The 20,406-nt window shown below is 36.1% G+C and overlaps 1 non-coding gene across 1 annotated transcript; it reads right to left on the bottom strand.

The window, feature by feature from the left end:
• Positions 1 to 16,145: 16,145 nt before the first annotated feature.
• TRNAR-UCU lies at positions 16,146 to 16,217 on the bottom strand. The gene has a single exon. It is a non-coding gene; the product is annotated as a tRNA-Arg (tRNA).
• Positions 16,218 to 20,406: the final 4,189 nt, after the last annotated feature.

The following is a 20,406-nucleotide window of genomic DNA, read 5'->3' as shown; positions in this document are numbered from 1 at the left end:
GTGAACAACACATGGATGCAGTTTTACGTATTTTGAGGTATTTAAAGTCTGCTCCTGGAAAATGAATTTTATTCTCTAAAAATGAAGATTATAGAAAGGTTGTGGCATATACAGATTCTGACTATGCAGGAGAAATAGATGGCAGACGTTCTACTGCGGGCTACTTTACCTTTGTGGGAGGTAAGTTAGTTACTTGGAGAAGTAAGAAACAAAATATTGTTACACGATCAAGTGCAGAGGCTGAATTCAGAGGTATGACAGATAGCATTTGTGAAACTTTGTGGTTGAGGCTTCTCCTTAAGGATTTGGAGGTTCCTCTCAAGGATCCTATTACTCTGTATTGTGATAACAAAGATGCGCGTGATATTGCTCATAATCCTGTTCAGCATGATCGTACTAAACATGTGGAGGTTGACAGATTCTTCATCAAAGAGAAGCTGGACAACAACATTATTGAGCTGCCACCGGTTCTGTCTGAAGAACAACTTGTAGATATTCTCACACATGGAGTGTCAAGCAAAAAATACTTGAGTTTTCTGGACAAGTTGGGCATGTGTGATATCTATGCACCAACTTGAGGGGGAGTGTTAATATATATCCTTATTTAAGGATAATATATTGTTTCCTAGTATATAGGATCTTTGCTTTAATATTGGGCTCTATATATTCATGGGCTGTGTAACCAAAATTGATAAGATTATCATAATACGAATTATCTTCTTCTCGATCCTATATTTGTGAAGAGGCAATAGAATGAACAATAAACATTTAATTCATAATTATGTTTCATTTCAGCATTTGAAGGAAATAGTGGTGGATGTCAATAAAACCCTGGTTACCAACTCTCCCATTGAATTTCTTTTATTAGTTTAGTTTAATTTTATTATTTCGTTTTAGGTTTCTCATTCTAAAAATCCAAAAAACATCATTTCTGGTTAGTTCATTAGAGATATTGATTTCGGTATTTCCACCGCTCCATGTGGGAATGACCTGTACTTGCCGCTGTCTACTAGTTAGACCTCGTGCGATTGCGGTCATCACATGTAGGTTTCTTTTCAGAATCCTATCGCATTACTTCTTCAAATTGTTGTTGCCTCTTCCTCTTCCTCTCCGCAGCCTTTGCTTTCTCTGCTCTCTTCATTGAATCATCACTGTTTTCTCCTTCCTTTTTTGCTTCAAAATTATTGGCCTCATCTCCACTTTCACTTTTAGTTGCACCCCGAGTCTTTCCCATGAACACTTCCATTCACCTCTACTCTGAAGCCTTTCGATAGTTCGTCGTGCATCAAAAACATCTCTCTTTTTTCATCCACAATTAAAACCCATCAACGTTATCAATACTTAACCTTCTGAATTCTTCTTTCTCTTATTGTTCTTTCTTCTTGGTTATTTCCAGATTCATAAGGAATTAATCTCTCCGTCTCAGTACTTGATAAAGCTTCAATCGCACTCTTTGCATGTCGCATTGCCTCTGAATCGGGTGGTTACTCGGGGTGATTCCTATTTGCTGAACTGCTCCCATTTTCGGCCATTCCTCTTTTACTTAGTCTCTCTTTTTCTTATTTTGGATTTATTTGGTATAATAAACTGCTTATTTCCATCTCCTCCTTAAATAATGGTGGTAGATTAGCCTTAAATGGCCTTTTATGGCGCTTGGTCAAGTGTTATGTCGCTTGGCTATTCATGCCATTTAAATGCCATGCACACCCTGTCCAAAGCCATCATTACTCTACTAAACCCTATTTTCAAAGTCTAATTTTAGACGCTTCATTTGCCTTTACTCCTGTTAGAACTGTCATTAATAAGTGCATCTTTAGGTCACCTACATTTGAAGAGTTTATTTGGGTTTTAATTAAAACTTTTGGTTTTATGCAGATTCAGAGTAACCGACACCTGTTGAGAGGCACCATTGCTAATTGGGGCATGTCAAGTAGTTGGATTATTTCTGGTACCAATCTGGCCAACACCATTTCTCACCATGCAAAAAAGACCCCTTTACTCAATAGCTATGAATCAAAAAATTACCCCAACCAACATCTTTCTTATAACTACCATTCATTTTTGTTACCTTACCAAAATGTTTTGATGACATTTGGCAGGTTGTGCAATAACATTCTTGTAAACCAACCTAGCCAAGACAAACCTCTTAAATACTCAACAACCTCTACTTTTATCATGCTTACGTATATGCTACATGTGAAGAGAAAAATCTTAAGTTGGTTGCTTGGACAAATTGTTAGCCTGTATTTTTCTACCAGTCCCACGTGAGTTTCAAACCACAGTCCCTTTCATATCTTCTGAAAAGTGGTATCGAGACAGATAAAACTTCTGATAAGGTCACTTTTTTTAAATACAAAAAAGGGAATCTTACATAAGTTTGCACCATTCCTCATCTACTTACCTTTTAGATTATTTTCAACTCTCTCACACACTTCCCATTTTAAGGTTTAGTACACCTCAGATGGCAGTTTTTGTTTGCATCTTTACATATGTTTGATAGGTCTATATCACCATTCTAGTACCAAAACTAGAATCTTTTGCATCCAAATTCCTATTTTAATATCTAAACTAGCTTCCCTCTCTGATAAAAATCCTTTTATCACCATCACTTTTATAAGCTACATCGAACCCTCTTCCTCTCAAGATAATACTAAACCTGAAAGTCCTGACATTCAAAATCTCACAACCCAAATGGTTGAGAAATTAACTCTACCATCTTTTCTTACTGAACCAGTTTTCATCAACAAAACAGTTATTCTAGCTGAAAATGATAATAACTGGAAATGGTGTATGGTTGGCTACATTTGTTGTGAAACTATGATTCCTACATCTTCTATTCGTTACTACATCTGTAATCAATGGCCTTTAGCTCAAACCCCCACTGTTACCACCTTTAATGGATTGAGAAATAAAGTCCTCATTAGATTTCTAGCAGAGAGTGATTTTAATAGAGTAAATGAGCAATGACCCTGGTATTCTTGTGGTTATTTAATGGTTCTTAGAGTTGTCCCTCCTACTGGCTGGCTATTAAATTATCAAGTTTCTACCTGGTAGATTTTATGCAACATCCCAAAGGAATGCACTGATTTTTAGGATCTTCAAAATCTCACTTTCAAACTCGGAGAACTGATTGAGGCTCAAACACACTATGGAACTCATCCTTTGAAGAAGAATGTCAAAGTTTGTGTCATAGTTTTTGTTCAAAAGGCTTTACCTACTGGAATTCCTCTCTTTCCTTCAAGAAGATCTCAACCATTCCTTACTGAATGCAGATACTACAAGGTTCCGCGTTATTTATGTACTTCATGTCGTGTGTTAGATCACAAAGATGCTAACTTTCCATCTTGGAAATCTAAACAGAAGCTATTACAAGGAGCAGCTTCTTCTAACTCGAAACTATGCAATCCTAGTCGTTTCAAGGCTCAGGATGCCACAACAATCATATGCTCAACATCCTGCATCTACCCCTTTCATAGTGGTAAATGATACTATCATGTCTCCAACTGAAACAGTGCCAGAAACTCAAATTGGTACCATTGATTCTCATGTCAAGACCAAAGGAAAATCCAAGGATTCAGCCCAAAACGCTGATAACATTGTTCAAAAAGGCTTAGCAAGTAATCTACAAATGGGTATTTTTGTTAATCAATTAACTGCTCTAAATATTTTAGATGTTGGGCCGATTCAGCAAAACTCAACTCAGTTAAATAATGTGTGCCAGTTATTTTCAAGCAAGTCACTACTCAGAACGTTACAGTTGAAGCATCTTCTGCCAATCCCGAGTCTTCAGATCGGGGCCCGATTCGAACCACTAATTCTTCTAGAAGGTTTAAAATTGTTGTTGTTCCGACACAAAATCCTACTATTACTGGAGAAGAAGTTATCTCATCAGCTGCTTAATATGATGCTCAATCTAACCTTAAAAGAAAGATCAATTCCAGATCGGATTTAAGAAAACGAACTAGAGCCAGCACTTCCACTCTAGCTAGTAATGTGGTCATCCCAAATCAAAATGATGTCTCTGAACCAGATTATTCAAAACTTTTTCCCCCAATCACCAAATTGGGAGATCTCCTTGCTATCAATCTATCGAACTGTACCCTCAATACCCATTCCTTGGTTGATCCTTATGGTAGTTATAATGTACCTGCTGACGATACCCCAAGCAATGATGGTGTTCGCAATAATTCTCTTCATGTGGGTGCTACTCCGAGTCTCAGTTCTACCCAAGATGCTTCTCAAATTGGTGGTTTTAATGATTCTCATCTTGGTGGCGGTTATGCCCCCGCCCCCTCCCCCCTCCCACCCACCCAACCACCCTCCACCCCTTTAAATGACCCTCTTAATACTGCTATTCCTATGAATCCGTTTCCTGTTAATAATGTCAACATTGAAAAAGCGGGGGTCTAACAACACCACCCAATATTTCGCTTAGCAATTTGTATGGACTAACTCCAATATACTTTGCTAGAGAATCAACTAGACAGTCAGACTCAATCTAGATTAGAGTATATCAAGGAGTTAATATCTCTCTCTTGTTTTGATTTACTCGAGCTAATAGAAATCAGCGAGTCTTTAATCAAACACAAGGAATAACTTGGACGGTACCAAAGACCAATATCCAAGGATCAATCAATAACAATTAACAACCAAAGGTTGGATTTTTCTAATTGATGATCTAAACGCACAACCTGTATTATTTCAATTATAAAGATAAACAATATAATGCGGAAATTGAAATAACACACACACCAGAAATTTTGTTAACGAGGAAACCGCAAGTGCAGAAAAACCCCGGGACCTAGTCCAGATTGAACACACACTGTATTAAGCCGCTACAGACACTAGCCTACTCCAAGCTAACTTCGGAATGGACTGTAGTTGCACCCCAATCAGTCTCCCACTGATCCAAGGTACAGTTGTTCCTCCTACGCCTCTGATCCCAGCAGGATACTGCGCACTTGATTCCCTTAGCTGATCTCACCCACAACTAAGAGTTACTACGACCCAAAATCGCAGGCTTTGACAATAAACAAATCTGTCTCACACAGACAAGTCTATCAACGGATCAATTTGTCTCCCAGGATAAACCCTAAAAGGTTTTGTTCCATCTTTTGATAATAATCAAGGTGAACAGGAACCAATTGATAATTCGGTCTTATATTCCCGAAGAAAAGCCTAGAGTTATTAATCACCTCATAACAATCTTAATCGTATGGTAGCGAAACAAGATGTTGCAGAATCACAAACAACGAGACGAAGATGTTTGTGATTACTTTTTATATCTTGCCTATAGAAGATATCAATCTCAAGCCAATCAATCTGATTGTACTCGTACGATAGAAGATGCAAGATCAGATCACACAACTACGATAAAAGTAGTATCGATCTGGCTTCACAATCCCAATGAAGTATTTAAGTCGTTAACCTGATTTTAGAAGAAGAAAACCAAAGGTTAAAGGAGAACCGACTCTAGTATGCAAACTAGTATCACACGTGAGGTGTGGGGATTGGTTTTGCAAAGATTCTAGAGTTTCCCTCATATAGTCTTTCAAATCAGGGTTTGCAATTAAGTTACCTTGGTAACAAAGAAATCAATATCCACCGTTAGATGAATACCTGATTTAGATTCAAGCTAATATTTTTCAACCGTTAGATCGAAAACTTAGCTTGTTACACACACTTGACAATGCACGCTTCTAGGTTTGTTAACCGTACCCAAACTTATGCACTTGTTGGTTCAACAATAGTTAATCAAAAGGTTAATCATATGAGAATTTCATATCAACACATTCTTCTTCACCATAACTAGTTCAAATGACTTCAAATGAACTAGCTAGAGAGTTGTTCAATTGCAAGGAAATCTCATGTACTACACAAGACACAATTGAAGCAAAGATGATTTGATTCACTTGAATCGGTTCATGAACTTTTATAGCCATGGTTTGCAAACTGCATTCCTTAGTCTTTTTAAGTTTAAGTTCAGAAATCATCTTCAGATATATAACCTTCTCAAGTTTACAGACTAGATTCGTGGACTTAAGTTACCGGGCAGAGTTTACAAACTCCAGCAGAAATTCTCGGGTATGAGAACTTCGCCGGTTCGCGGACTGGGTTCGCGGACTTAGTTTCATGCAAGTAGTTTGTCAACTCCAGCAGAAATTCTCGGGTTTGAGAACTTCGGCAGTTCACGGACTGAGTTCGCGGACTTGGCTCACGCCATTCTTCCGGTTCTCTTGATCACTAAAGTTCGCAAACTTTGGTTCAAGGAATGGGACTTATACATAAATGTGTTTCCACAACAATGCTTATGTCCACCATTGGTTATGTAATCTAAACTCTCATTTCAATCATTGAAGCATTCTTAGAGGACGTTATATAGTTGTTACACCATTTCTCGTCAAAGCAATTTTCAAGATGATTGAAACATATCATGACTTTTGTCACATGGTAAAGATAAACTTGGTTAAAGAGAAAAGCTTACCAACTCATATTTCGAGATATATATATATATGCGAGGTATACTCGGCTCGAAATACCAAATGTGTATAATCAAAGTCTATATATATAGCATACGACTTCTTGTCTCAAAGAGTAGGAGATAGAGTAGATAGACTTTTGATAGATAGATAAGTTCAAGTCTTCGCATACCTTTTTGTCGAGAAGTTTCACCGGTTCCTTGAGTAGTTCTTCTACTTGTATGATGAATCTCCATGAAGTCCTTGAGCTCAACTACACTTTCTATCCTAGTCCGAGACTTAGCTATAATAGACTAGAAATCAAGACTTATAGTTTTGATCACTAACATTGGCAAACATGCTTGAGATAGCAACGCATGTGAGTTCGACCGAGCAATGCTCTAACAAACATGTTATGCTAGAACATTATAGGCTTGGGTAAAAAAAACTTCCAATAAGGAACTCAGTCTGCTATGTAGAAACATCAACCATGATATCATTTTCCAGTCGGAAACTAAAATGAACAAATATTTGGCTGCTAGAAGACTAAAAAAGATGGGTTTTCCGTGCACTTTTAATGTTCCAAGTATTGGAAGAAGTGGAAGTCTAGTTCTGGCCTGGAAAAAGGAGATTCAACTCAACATTTTAACCTCAAGCTCGAGGGGCATCTATGTCACTTCTACTGATATTATCCATTCCAAACTTTGCCACATTTATTTCATATATGGTGAACCCAATAGTAGTCTAAGAAGAGCTTTCTGGGAAACCAATTTTAGCTACCTCATACACCTCCAGATGAACCTGTTTTTTTTAAGGAGACTTTAATGCTCTTTTAGGTACTGAGGATAAGAATGGTAGGCTGGAAGTAGATGATTCTGATTTCTTAAACCTTAGGAATTTTTGTTCTGTGTTTAACTTGCATGATCCTGGTTTTTCTGGTCCTAGATTTACTTGGTCAAATATGCAACATGGTTCAGACCTCATCCTTGAAGATGTCTTATTAATCAATCTGCTGAAGTTTTCTTTCCTAAATTGTGTGTCAATAATCTGCCTAGAAACTCATCTGACCACTGCCCTATGCATATTGGTTTCAACTTTCAGGACATTTGTATGCCTAGACCTTTTCATTTTATGGCTATGTGGATTGAAGATCCAAACTGTAGAGATATTATAGCTAACTCTTGGTCTGTCAATATTGTGGGCTCCCCTTCTTATAAACTCAAAGCTAAACTTCTAAGTACTAAGAAAGGCCTTCGAGACTGGAATAAATTCTCTTTTGGTAATATTCAAACCAATATATCTACCACAAGGGAGGAATTAGTTGAAGTGCAGATTTCTAATCCAACTGAATCTGGCTCTATTGCCAGACTGAGAGCCAGACTGGAATACCTCTACAATCTAGAGAAACTATACTAGAAGGAAAAATCTATAGAGGTTTGGCTCATGAAAGCTGATAGAAATTCTCCTTATTTTCATAGAATCACTCTCTTTAGAAGAAAAAAAATGCCATTAGTTGGATTAAGGATTCCTTGTGTACTATTCTAACTGATAAAAATAGTATTGGAACCTCTTTTATAGATTATTTTAAATCTTTACTCCTCCCACCCCCAACAGTTTCAAGATGAAATCCCTCAAGACCTCCCTGTAAAATTTTCAGCTGCTGATAACTCTAACATGAATTCCCCTCTCTCCCCTAAGGAGATGAGAATGTTGTATTTCAAATGGGGGGGGAGGCACCTGGACCTGATGGATTCACTGGTCTGTTTTACTAGAAACATTGGGACATTGTTGGAGAGGATGTCATTGATATGACCCAGACTTGCTTTAAAACTGGGCATATAGCTAAAGTCTTTTTTTTAATGCAAAAAGCCAAATATTATTAAGATTAACTTACATTTATAGATATTTGATCTTCTTTTATAGTTTGACAAAATATATCTGAAAAGTTGCTAGTGTAATCAAAAGAATATCTACTTAACCTGGAGAAATTTGCGATAACATGAGCAGCATTATTCGCTGATCTTTTTACATAACTAACAGAAAACCAAGAAAAAGCATTCAACAGATGTCTTATTTCATATACAATCCCCTAATTCATCCAGTGAACTGCGGGAATGGCCCGCTTGATAGAACTAATTATATTGAGACAGTCTCCTTCAAAAGTAACTTGTTGCAGATGATATTGTCTAGCCCACAATATATCTTCTTTCATGGCTAAACTTTCAGCCTGTTCAGCCTCTATTCCTCCATGGAAGAATCTCCCTTTAATGGCTTGGCAGTGACCTGTAGAATCACGAATTATAAGACCAATTGCAAATTCAGAAGAATAAGGATCAAATGAAGCATCCACGTTAACTTTGAACACATGTGATGGAGGAGGAGACCAGGTTTGAATTCTAGCAATCTTTGATGAAGTAATATTATATAAACATCTCTGCACCATATTCTGAATTGGAGAAACAGTTATGAGGATACTTTTATTTTTATTTTGAAAGAGCTTTGAGCAGCGATTTTTCCAAATGTACCATGCAGTGATCACTAGAGTCAGTAACCATCTTTGATTATCCTACGAAGAGAGATAACCTGAATCATTAAACCAACTAGATATCCAAACAGCGATATCAATACCTTGATTCTGCATTGATGTTATATTTATGTTCATAGCCAACCAAACAAACCTGGAATAATCACATTCAACTAGCATGTGATGCAACGACTCTTCAGCTTGCAAACATATGGGACAAGTGGTATCTATATTATTTATATAACTACTAAGTTTGAGTCTTGTTGGTACCTGGACCTGATGGATTCACTGGTCTGTTTTACTAGAAACATTGGGACATTGTTGGAGAGGCTGTCATTGATATGACCCAGACTTGCTTTAAAACTGGGCATATAGCTAAAATCTTTTTTTTTTATGCAAAAAGCCAAATATTATTAAGATTAACTTACATTCATAGATATTTGATCTTCTTTTATAGTTTGACAAAATATATCTGAAAAGTTGCTAGAGTAATCAAAAGAATATCTACTTAACCTGGAGAAATTTGCGATAACATGAGCAACATTATTCGCTGATCTTTTTACATAACTAACAGAAAACCAAGAAAAAGCATTCAACATATGTCTTATTTCATCTACAATCCCCTAATTCATCCAGTGAACTGCGGGAATGGCCTGCTTGATAGAGCTAATTATATTGAGACAGTCTCATTCAAAAGTAACTTGTTGCAGATGACATTATCTAGCCCACAATATAACTTCTTTCATGGCTAGACTTTCAGCCTGTTCAGCCTCTATTCCTCCATGGAAGAATCTCCATTTAATGGCTTGGCAGTGACCTGTAGAATCACGAATTATAAGACCAATTGCAAATTCAGAAGAATAAGGATCAAATGAAGCATCCACGTTAACTTTGAACACATGTGATGGAGGAGGAGACCAGGTTTGAATTCTAACAATCTTTGATGAAGTAATATTACATAAACATTTCTGCACCATATTCTGAATTGAAGAAACAGTTATGCGGATACTTTGATTTTTATTTTGAAAGAGCTTTGAGCAGCGATTTTTCCAAATGTACCATGCAGTGATCATTAGAGTCATTAACCATCTTTGATTATCCTCCGAAGAGAGAGAACCTGAATCATTAAACCAACTAGCTATCCAAACAGCGATATCAATACCTTGATTCTGTATTGATGCTATATTTATGTTCATAGCCAACCAAACAAACCTGTAATAATCACATTGAACTAACATGTGATGCAACGACTCTTCAGCTTGCAAACATCTGGGACAAGTGGTATCTATATTACTCATATAACTACTAAGTTTGAGTCTTGTTGGTACTATATGCTTTAGACATTTCCATACAAATAGCTTAATTTTGTGCGGCGCTGAGGATTTCCACAGTTTTTTCCAGTTAACTTGTGGATTATTAGGATACCTCAGGTGAGTTTCATTCGGCGGACTCATTAAAGCTTTATAAGTAGACTTAACAGAAAAGATACCATTTCTACTTGGTTCCCAAATTAGTTTATCTTGACCCTGCTGAACCAGATTCATTCTAAGGATTAATTGAGTTGTGTCCTCTGGAAAAAGATCAAGGATAAGCTGAGAGTTCCATCTTCTAGGATTTTGTAACATCAAGTCTGAAACAAAAACTAATGTAGCCGGTTCACTAAATGTTTTTTATGGTATTGGAGGATAATCTAGACCAATTACCCACTTATCATACCAAATTTCCATCTCTCACATCCCATCTGTGAAATTTCCTTACATAGAATAAGCCTTCTTGAATACCCTTCCAAATCCATGAAGAATTATAAGGGGATTCTTGTACATGAAGAAAACTAAAATATGGAGAATATTTAGCCTTCATTACCTATACCCATGGCTTATCTTCCTCTGTACATAATCGCCAGGCCAATTTGATGATAAGAGCTAGATTGAATATTTCCAGATTTCTAAAAGATAGGCCTCCTTCGTTTACATGGATACATAAGGCATTCCATGCAACCATATTTAGCCCATGATTAGTTTTATGACCCCACCAAAACTTTTTTTGAGCTGAATCAAGTTTATGAATAACATTCTTGGGTAACCTAAAACTACTCATATAGTGGGTCAGAATTGAATTAGGGACTGATCTTACAAGTGTTGATCTAGCTGCTTGATTGAGAGTTTTAGAGCACCAACCTTGGAACCTGTTTTCATAAGAATCCTGAATTGACTTAAAGGAAGTAGATTTAGATTTTCCTAAAAGAATAGGTAACCCCAGATATTTATCTGAGGTACTGAGCCGTTTCACTCGAAGTGTATGCCTAATGGACATTTTTTCTTCTTCAGATAATTCACCCGTGACAAAAGCCGATGACTTTGAGAAATTGATTAACTGACCAGAAATGTTGCAAAATTCCTGCAAACATTTTTGTACTTGCACAATACTCGATTGATCAGCACGAAAGAATAAAAGACAATCATCTGCAAATAACAGGTGATTAATGGATATCGAATTCTTTGCAACTTGAATACCACAAAGTAATTTGTTCTCTTCTGCATGTAACAAGGACCTCGCTAGGTATTCCATAGAGATGATGAAGATATAGGGGGATAAAGGATCCCCCTGTCTCAGTCCTCTAGTAGGAATGTAAGATTGGCATGTACTACCATTCAGTCTTATCGACACCGTAGTTGTTGAAATGCACTAAGAGATAATGGTACGCCAGTCTTCACAAAATCCTAAATAAGCAAGCATTTTGTCTATGAAACTCCATTAAACTCTGTCGAACGCTTTCGACATATCTAGTTTTAGAGCTACCAAACCACTTTTCTTTCTAGACTTCTTCATAGAATGAATTAACTCATGCGCCACGACGATGTTGTCATTAATATATCTCTTAGGGAAATGCGCAGCTTGAGTAGGAAATTATTTTCTACATTAGGGGATTCATTCTCATAACTATAAGCTTGGAGATTATATTATAAGTTATATTACACAGGCCAATCGGTCTATAATCATATGGTGTTGTTGGATGCTTATTTTTAGGGATTAGGCAATTAACAGTTTGATTTATACTCTGTGGCATGAGTTTAGTTGTAAAAAATTGTTGCACCATCTTGACTACATCCTTACCAACAACTTGCCATTGTGATAGAAAGAATCCAGCTGGGAACCCATCTGGGCCCGGTGAATTCCAACTTGGCATATCTCTAAGCACATTAAGAATCTCTTCTTCAGTTGGCATAGCAAGCAAAGAAGCATTATCCTCTTGAGTTATTATTGGAGAAATAATATCAAAAGAATCTTGCTGAAATTGAGGGTTTGTAGTCTTAGCAATAGAAGAAAAATGATTAGTAAGAAGAGCTTCTAAGTCTTGATGAGAATGAAACCAATTACCCTGATCATCTCTAAGAGATGATATGTGATTTCTAGACCTTCTTATGTTGGCTAAGGCATGAAAATAAGCAGTGTTATTGTCAGAATCCTTTAACCAACGATCCCCTGATTTTTGTTGCCAAAAATCCGCTTCTATCTTTTTCCAATAATTCAACCTTTGAATAGTAAGATGAATCTTCTGAGAGATGGCATCACTATAGGGCTGTTCTTGGAGAAAAGATAATTGATTTTTAATATATTTTAAGTGAAAACCAATTTTGCCAAAATATTCTCTATTCCACCTAGAAAGTTTCCTCCTTGCATTAGATAACTTTTGAGACAAATTAAGTTATGTTGGAGAGGAATCCCAAGAATTAACAATGAGTTTAGAGAAATTTGGATTTTCTAACCAACATATGTAAAACTTCCACACATTTCTAGGCTTAATACAATCCGATTCAATGACAAGTAAGATAGGTTTATGATCAGATCCTAAAAATGGAAGATGCAACAGTTTAGAATCTGGAAATTCTCTTATCCAGTTGGAATTATGAAGAGCCATATCTATTCTAGCTCTTTTGTGGACTTTACCATTTAATCTGTTAGACCAAGTGTGTTGAGGTTCAGCATATCCTAAATCCATGAGTCCAACATCATCTAAAATGTTGCCAACCCAATTATCTAGAGTAGTCACACTAGTAGAAACATCTGAATTACTAATATGGATATTTAAATCACCCAGAATAACCCATGGTTGAAAGACATTTTCACTAATCTCCTTAATAAATTCCCATTTTTGTTGCTTAAACTCAGAATGAGTAGACCCATACACACAAGAAAGAAGTCATTCTTGTTTAGAAGGGTTACTGGTGACTAGTAGGTGAATCATATTATCCTTAGCACAAACAATAACAAGGAAACCCATCTTTCCAAAGTAATACAATTCCACCAGATAAGCCAATTGAGCTAATAAAGTGAACATTAGGATAATTATATTTTTGAACCAGAAATTTGGCTTTATCTAAACCAGCTTTCGTTTCGACTAAAAACACTATATCTGGATTATGCATTTTATAATGTCTCCTAGATGATCTCTTGTGTCCTTCCCAGCCAGACCTTGGACATTCCAAGATAAAATTTTCATGATTATAAAACTATAAAATTGAAAGGAGCAATTTCTAATGCAACTCAGATACCAAGAAAAAGAACCAGCAAATTTAAAATTGAAAATGAAAGAACTGCAAAATTGAAAGTGTAAAAGATGAGAGGAGTGTACCTGACTGCCAGTGCCTGAGGAAGATGCTTTAAATCTTTTAGAGTGGTTTTGCTCTGAAAAAGTACCATGAAATGAAGAGAATGAATTAGGAGATGGTGTATTCACATCCAAACTAACATGCTCATTTCCTAATATCTCTGGGTTCACATCATTAGGATTATGGCTGGACATATTATCTTCAAAATGAGCCAGTAAAGCTTGAAGTGATTTTGAAAAAGCTCTAGATGCACTAGGACTATCTGGATCAAGATTTGCAACATTGTAATCATCAAAAGAGACATTCATATCACCTAGAGCAATATATGACTTTAAGATATCCATATGTGAACCATACCCACTTTCCTGACCTATGGTTGACTTAAAATCCTGAAGTTGATTCTCCATATTTAACTCAGACTTATTAATTATATTATCTCCGTTTTCTATATTTAAAAGTTTTGGACCACTAGATTGGCCCTCTTCAAGCCTGACTCTTTTACCCTTCCTCTGAACCACATCATCTGTGTCCTTAAGATTATTAAATTTAAATTGTAGCATACCTTGGTCATTGCAGTCCACTATAGCCACTGGAGAAGAAGAAGACAAAGAAATATTTCCCAAATTGTTGTCTGCACTTTGTTCTTTAAGAGAAACCATATCTCTAGAAACCTCCAACATAAAATGAGATGGATCAGCAACAGCAGAATCTGCATGCATGTTAGAAGATTGATGAACTATCATAGCAGTATCATCCTTGTCTTGCACTTGTGCCTGAATCATAACAGGATTGATGTTCTCTCCCTGAGCAATAGTTGCAAGTTGATCGTCTCCGTCAGTTTGACCTTGACTACCAGTAGAGTTTGTATCCCTTTTGCTTCTCATATCCGTATTTTTCCAGGATGGCACATCAATAATGGAAGTGGAAGAGAGGTACCCACGCTGTTGTTGGAGCAGAAATGCAGCAATAGTTTCACACTCAAGTTCATTATGATCAATCGTGTAGCAGAAACCACATAAATTAAAGGGTTGTTTTTCATAAATAATCTTATCCAGTCATCTTCACCAGCTACATTCTTCATCCAGAAACCCCTACGAAGAGGGTTTCTCACATTAATGAGTACCAAAGCTTTTTGCACCTTAGCCTTCTGAACAATGCAGTCCGGTGGATCTAACTCTCTTACTTCTCCATTGTTGAAGCTATCTCCATGACGATGTTATAGCTTGCAAAACCTGGTTGCATGTTATAAAGACGCAACCATAAGAGCTGCTTGGTTAAATCAACTGCAGACTTAGGTATTTTGGGATTCCAGGGTTCAAGCACCGAAATATCACCATCTAGAAACCAAAGACGAAATTTTAAAACCACTTCATACTCATCTTGGGTATGAAACTTTATAAGAAAACAACCATTCTCCTCCTTTTTAATAAAGATTTATTTACTTTTGTGCCAAAGGATTTTTAACTGTTTATCTAGCTCACTAACAGTGTAGGTCTTAACAGAATAAGGCTTCCCTAGAAAACAGAATTTGTACTGTTCTGCTCTGAAAATCAAATCCTCTGTAGAAAGATGGGGCTCTTTTTGGGCTCTGAGACGATCAGTTATCGAAGTAAACTTCATTCTTTTTTGGATTTGTGTGAATTCTGCTTCAATTTTGGTGAATCTCAATGAAAAAGAAAAGAGATGGAGAAAAGAACGAGGTAACTCAAAATTATAAACAAATATCCACCACAATGAGTATTAGTGAATGTCATACACCTGGTGAAAATTTTCTTACAACCTGTTAAGTTATTGTTGAAATTAAATGAGAGGCGGATATCTTGAATACAACGGCTTGTAAGAGAATCATAAAGTATGTTTGTCCAAAGTAATACAGAATTAATCAGCGCGTGATAAAATTCCATCAAAAGTGCATCCATAATTCACAAACCAAGAAGGATTACCAGATTGATAAGGCAAAACCACTCAAATCACTCAGCACCCCTCAAGCACCAACAGCCAGTACCTATAGAGAAATTAAAAGAAAATCCATTAGGAAATTCAAATAAAGGATATATATGGATTAGAATAAGATAAAATTGAAGTAAAAGATCTTAGGAATCATGGAATGATCATCTAAATCAAGTAACCAAAGATTGAAATTTTCCTGAGTTACACCGATTCAGTCGCGGAGTTAATCTCCCAAGTTATCTAGAGACTTCTAACCTATGAGAATACTACTATATACCCCCTTACTTAAGTTAATTTTTCTGTCTTCTACTTTCCCATTAGAAATAGATCAGGTAAAGAAATTCCTCGTTCAATTACGTACTTACTTAAAAACGAATAAACCTCAATTGCAAGAAATCATATCTTCTACCAAGAAATTTCTGGAAGAAGCAGAAGTTCTTTTGAAGGAAGCTATTAAGAAACAGGTGGAACGGTTTCTACTTCAGGAACAAGCATAAAGAAGTTGATTACTCTTAGTAAATCGTCGAGAAACGTTTCTTATTTAAATCATTCAAAATATCTGTCTTGACATAAAAAGATAAAAAAAAATAGATGGAAATAAATTGCGTCCAATAGGATTTGAACCTATACCAAAGGTTTAGAAGACCTCTGTCCTATCCATTAGACAATGAACGCCTTTTCATTCCGTATTTTATCTTTCTATTTTTCCTTTACTATCTTACTGTTTGTAAAAAAGGAACCAGATTCTTTTCTGAAATAATTTAGGAAAGAAATATGCGTATTTACATTAATGATGCGTATATCAGAATTAAAATGGAGCGGGTAGCGGGAATCGAACCCGCATAGTTAGCTTGGAAGGCTAAGGGTTATATTCGACGTCGATTCAGCCTTTCTTTTTGACGTCTCTCATTCAAAACCGAACATGAAACTTTGGTTTCATTCGGGTCCTTTATGGAAAATGGATAGATTCCGAAATCTAAGTTGTAAAAAAAAAATCGACCCATAACACATATGTTAGCTTTTTTGTCTGAATACATTCAAAACAACTCGCTTTATAGACGATCCCTCTAGAAGGGGGTAATTCTAACAAATACTTCTAGTTATTTCGTTCTCCATTTCTACTATGGGAATCCTGAGGAAAAGAGTTGTGTTTCCACCGAGCTGAAACAATATGTTGATGGCCCTAGTAAAACTAAGTCATCATTTAATAGCTATTTCGCTTCAATTTCCCTTCTACAAATAAAAAAATGGAAGATCTAGTTACGATTGAAATACACTTTTTTCCTTATCCATGGACCCTTTATTCATACTCATTCAATTGTAAGTTTTGATCCAACTAAAAAAAATTATGCTTCGCAATTCCATAATCCAATTTTCCATTTTGAATTGACCCTTGGATACAAATCACGAGAATGTATATTCTTCCTCAAATCTTTCATTGAGAGGTAAAGGATAAAATCCTTTTAAGAAAGAAAGTTTTTGATCGGAATACAAATTAACCGAAAGACCCCTTAACTATTTAAGTGATTAATAGAACAAATCACACTTTTATCACTAAACTATAACCGCTATAATTGATTATTGTATATGAATGGAATTTTTTTCAAACAAGGGAATCCTACATAATAAAGATAGGATCAGAATATAATTATTAAATTGGAGCGTTGACGCTTTTTGTCGGTAGAACTTGATGAGGTAGGAAAAGAAGTTTTATAAAAAAAAAAGATTATATCTTTTTTTTTTGCTGGGAGTTCTTTAAAGAGCCACTGAAGTCACAAAAAATTGTGTCAGAATTCGTAGCTACGTTTTTTCAACCCTCCAATACTTTACAAGCAAATACAAAATTTTATCAAAAAAGAGAGAAAGTTTGATTCTTTCATTTTTTGAAGATACCCTTTCCCTATTTATTTTATTCATATTCCGCTGGTAAATTTTAGGAATTCGAGCCAATCAACTGGATCTAGTATAAAACCCCGGAGTCTTTTTTATGGACTCAACTCAAGTCTTCAAATAAAGACTTCCCTTGAAGAAATAACGAAATGATAGTTATAATATTAAGAAATAGGATAGGTCCCACTTTTTCAAAATTGAGAAAAAATGGAAAGACACTTCTATCCTATACCATAAGATTGGAAATAGTCTTCTGTGTTTTTGTCGTTGTTGTTTCAATAACAAGTCTTTTTGTTTTCAAATCAGAGAAATGAGTTGATCTATCATTCATTGCGTTGGAATAAAGTAAGAAATGGCCCGGTTAGGTACTGACCAGGCCGGGGAATAAGATGAGCTTTCGGCTAAAAAAGGGGGAGATTCTTTAATCATACTAATATTGCTCTCATCCCAAAAGTTCCCCTTGCTGAACTAGTTTCCCAGTATATACCAATATGGATTTGTAATTTTATCTATAAAATATTTTTCAAAACTCTAGCAAATAGACTGAAACCTTTCATGAATAATATAATTCCCAAAATCAAAGTGACTTTGTTCCTAAGAGGAGAGTATCTCTGATAATATTCTTCTAGCTAATGAGGTTATATTTGCTGTCAACCACAATGACAAAACAGAAGACATTGCTTCCATTAAACTTGATATGTCTAAATCTTATGATAAGCTGGAATGGTCCTTTCTTGAGAACGTTTTAACTAAAATGGGGCTTTCTGACCACTGGATTAAGTTAATAAATCAGCGTGTTTCTTCTGTGTTTTACTCTATCCTCCTCAATGGTACCCTTACTGGCCTTTTCAAACCAGAGAGAGGTTTGAGACAGGAAGATCCTCTATATCTTTAACTTTATATCATTTGTTCCGAGGCTCTATCCTCCTATATAGATGCCTTTTTTAAGAAAGGTTTGCTTGAAGGCATAAAAGTGTGTAAAGATGCTCCTGCTACGACACACCTTTTGTTTGCTGATGATTCCCTTCTATTTTCTAAAGCTATTGTTGAGGATTTTCAGATTATCAAAGAGTATCTTCAAAAATACTGATTGGCATCTAGCCAAGAAATCAATTTTCATAAGTCTGACATTCTCTTTAGTAGGAAAATTCCTGAGCATAGGAAAAATCAACTTGTTAATATTCTTGATATCCAGAACAGGGATTTAGGAGAAAAATATCTTAGCACTCCTACTGTGTTTCAAGCCTCTAAAATTCAAACCTATATGGGTATGCTCCAAGCTATTGATGCCAGGATTTCTGTATGGCTCCATAAGCTCCTGTCTCAAGCTGTTAGAACTACTCAAATTAAACATATTGGTCAAGCCATTCCTCTTTTTCAAATGGGAGCTTTCTTTATTCCCAAATATCTTTGCAAAAAAATAGATTCCCACCTTTGCAAGTTTTGGTTGGGAGAAACCCTTGATCCCAAAGATATGAAGTTCCACCTTCTAGGTTGGGATATTTTATGTTTTCCTAAATCAGAAGGTGGACTGGGATTCAGGAAAGCTGAGTAAAATAACCTGGTTATGCTGGCCAGAAATGCTTGGAGGATTATTGAAAATCATAATTGCATGCTAGCCAATGTCCTTAAAGCTAAATACTTCCCCATAACTTATTTCTTAAATGCTAAGTGTTCTAACAAGTGCTCTTGGACTTGGAAGTGCCTGCATGTTATGAGGGAATTAATTAAGCCTTTTATTTCTTAGATTGTAGGGGATGGTCAATTTATTGATCCTTGGTGTGACAAATGGATTCCATCACTGGGATTTGCCACACCTAACCCCCTTGTTCCTCCTGATTCTAATATCAAGGTTTCTTATTTTATTAATGCTACTACTAGATCTTGGGATGTTACTAGATTAAACACCCATTTTGATTATGCTTCTGTAAAGAAGATTATCACAATTCCCTTAAGCCAGTTATGCACTCCTGATAGAAGGGCTTGAGATCTTTCAAATAATTGGGGATTTACCTCTAAATCTGCTTACATCGAACTTAGAGGACTTAGGCCCTCCCCTTGTATCAATCTTTGGACGCATTTGAAAAATTAGGGTTCCTTATAGAATCCAAGTTTTTACATGGAAAGCTGCTAGAAATGCTATGTCTGCTAGAATCGTTTCACACTAGGATGCCTATGCATAGTGTTGAGTGTTCCAGATATTATAATCCTCATGAGTATGTTATGCATGCCCTGGTTCTGTGTCCTTTTGCTAGCCGTGTCTTGTTTCTATCCTCTCTTTGTGTTAACACTCATGCTTTTCACAACAAGTCTTTTCTTGACTGGATGATGTTTTGGCTCAGTGCCTTTATTGATCATGTTTCCAAACTCCCTGATGAGGCTCAGTGCCTTTTTGTTGTTGTTCTTTGGTCCCTTTGGAGGAGTAGAAACAATCTGGTTTTCCAAAATCTTAAAGAAACCCATATGACTGTCTTAGGCAGGGCCAGAGCAATGCTCCTAACTAGGAAGCCTAACTTAAATATCTCTATTTTTATTCTTGTTGGCCTGTGTGACAAGTAGATGCCCCCTTCTTTTGGCGGGATAAAATGTAACACTGATGGAGCTTTTGGTGATATCTTTGGAACTAATGGTGCAGGCTATGTGATGAGGGATATCTCAAGCAAAGCTTCCTTCTGTGCATCCTTAGTTTTTGAAGTAAATTCTGCTGAAGAAGCTGAAGCCAGAGCTATTTGGGCAGTCTTGAAGAAAGCTATGGAGCAAAAATTCACTCACATTATCATTGAAAGTGATGTTAAAGATCTCATTGACCAATTTTCAATAGGCGTGTTTGATGGAGATTCCAGAACGGATGCTATTTTTAAGGATATTCAGTTTTTCTCTTCTAGTTTAGTGGCTTGTATTTTTACCTTTCAACCTCGTATTTGTAATTATGTTGCTCATGAGCTAGCTCAATGGGAAAAATCAAACAATTCCT

Source organism: Papaver somniferum, chromosome 4 (genome assembly GCF_003573695.1).
Source record: "Papaver somniferum cultivar HN1 chromosome 4, ASM357369v1, whole genome shotgun sequence".
NCBI classification, from domain to species: domain Eukaryota; kingdom Viridiplantae; phylum Streptophyta; class Magnoliopsida; order Ranunculales; family Papaveraceae; genus Papaver; species Papaver somniferum.
The sequence above is the reverse complement of the archived record's forward strand: the minus strand, read 5'-3'. Positions and strand labels throughout refer to the sequence as shown.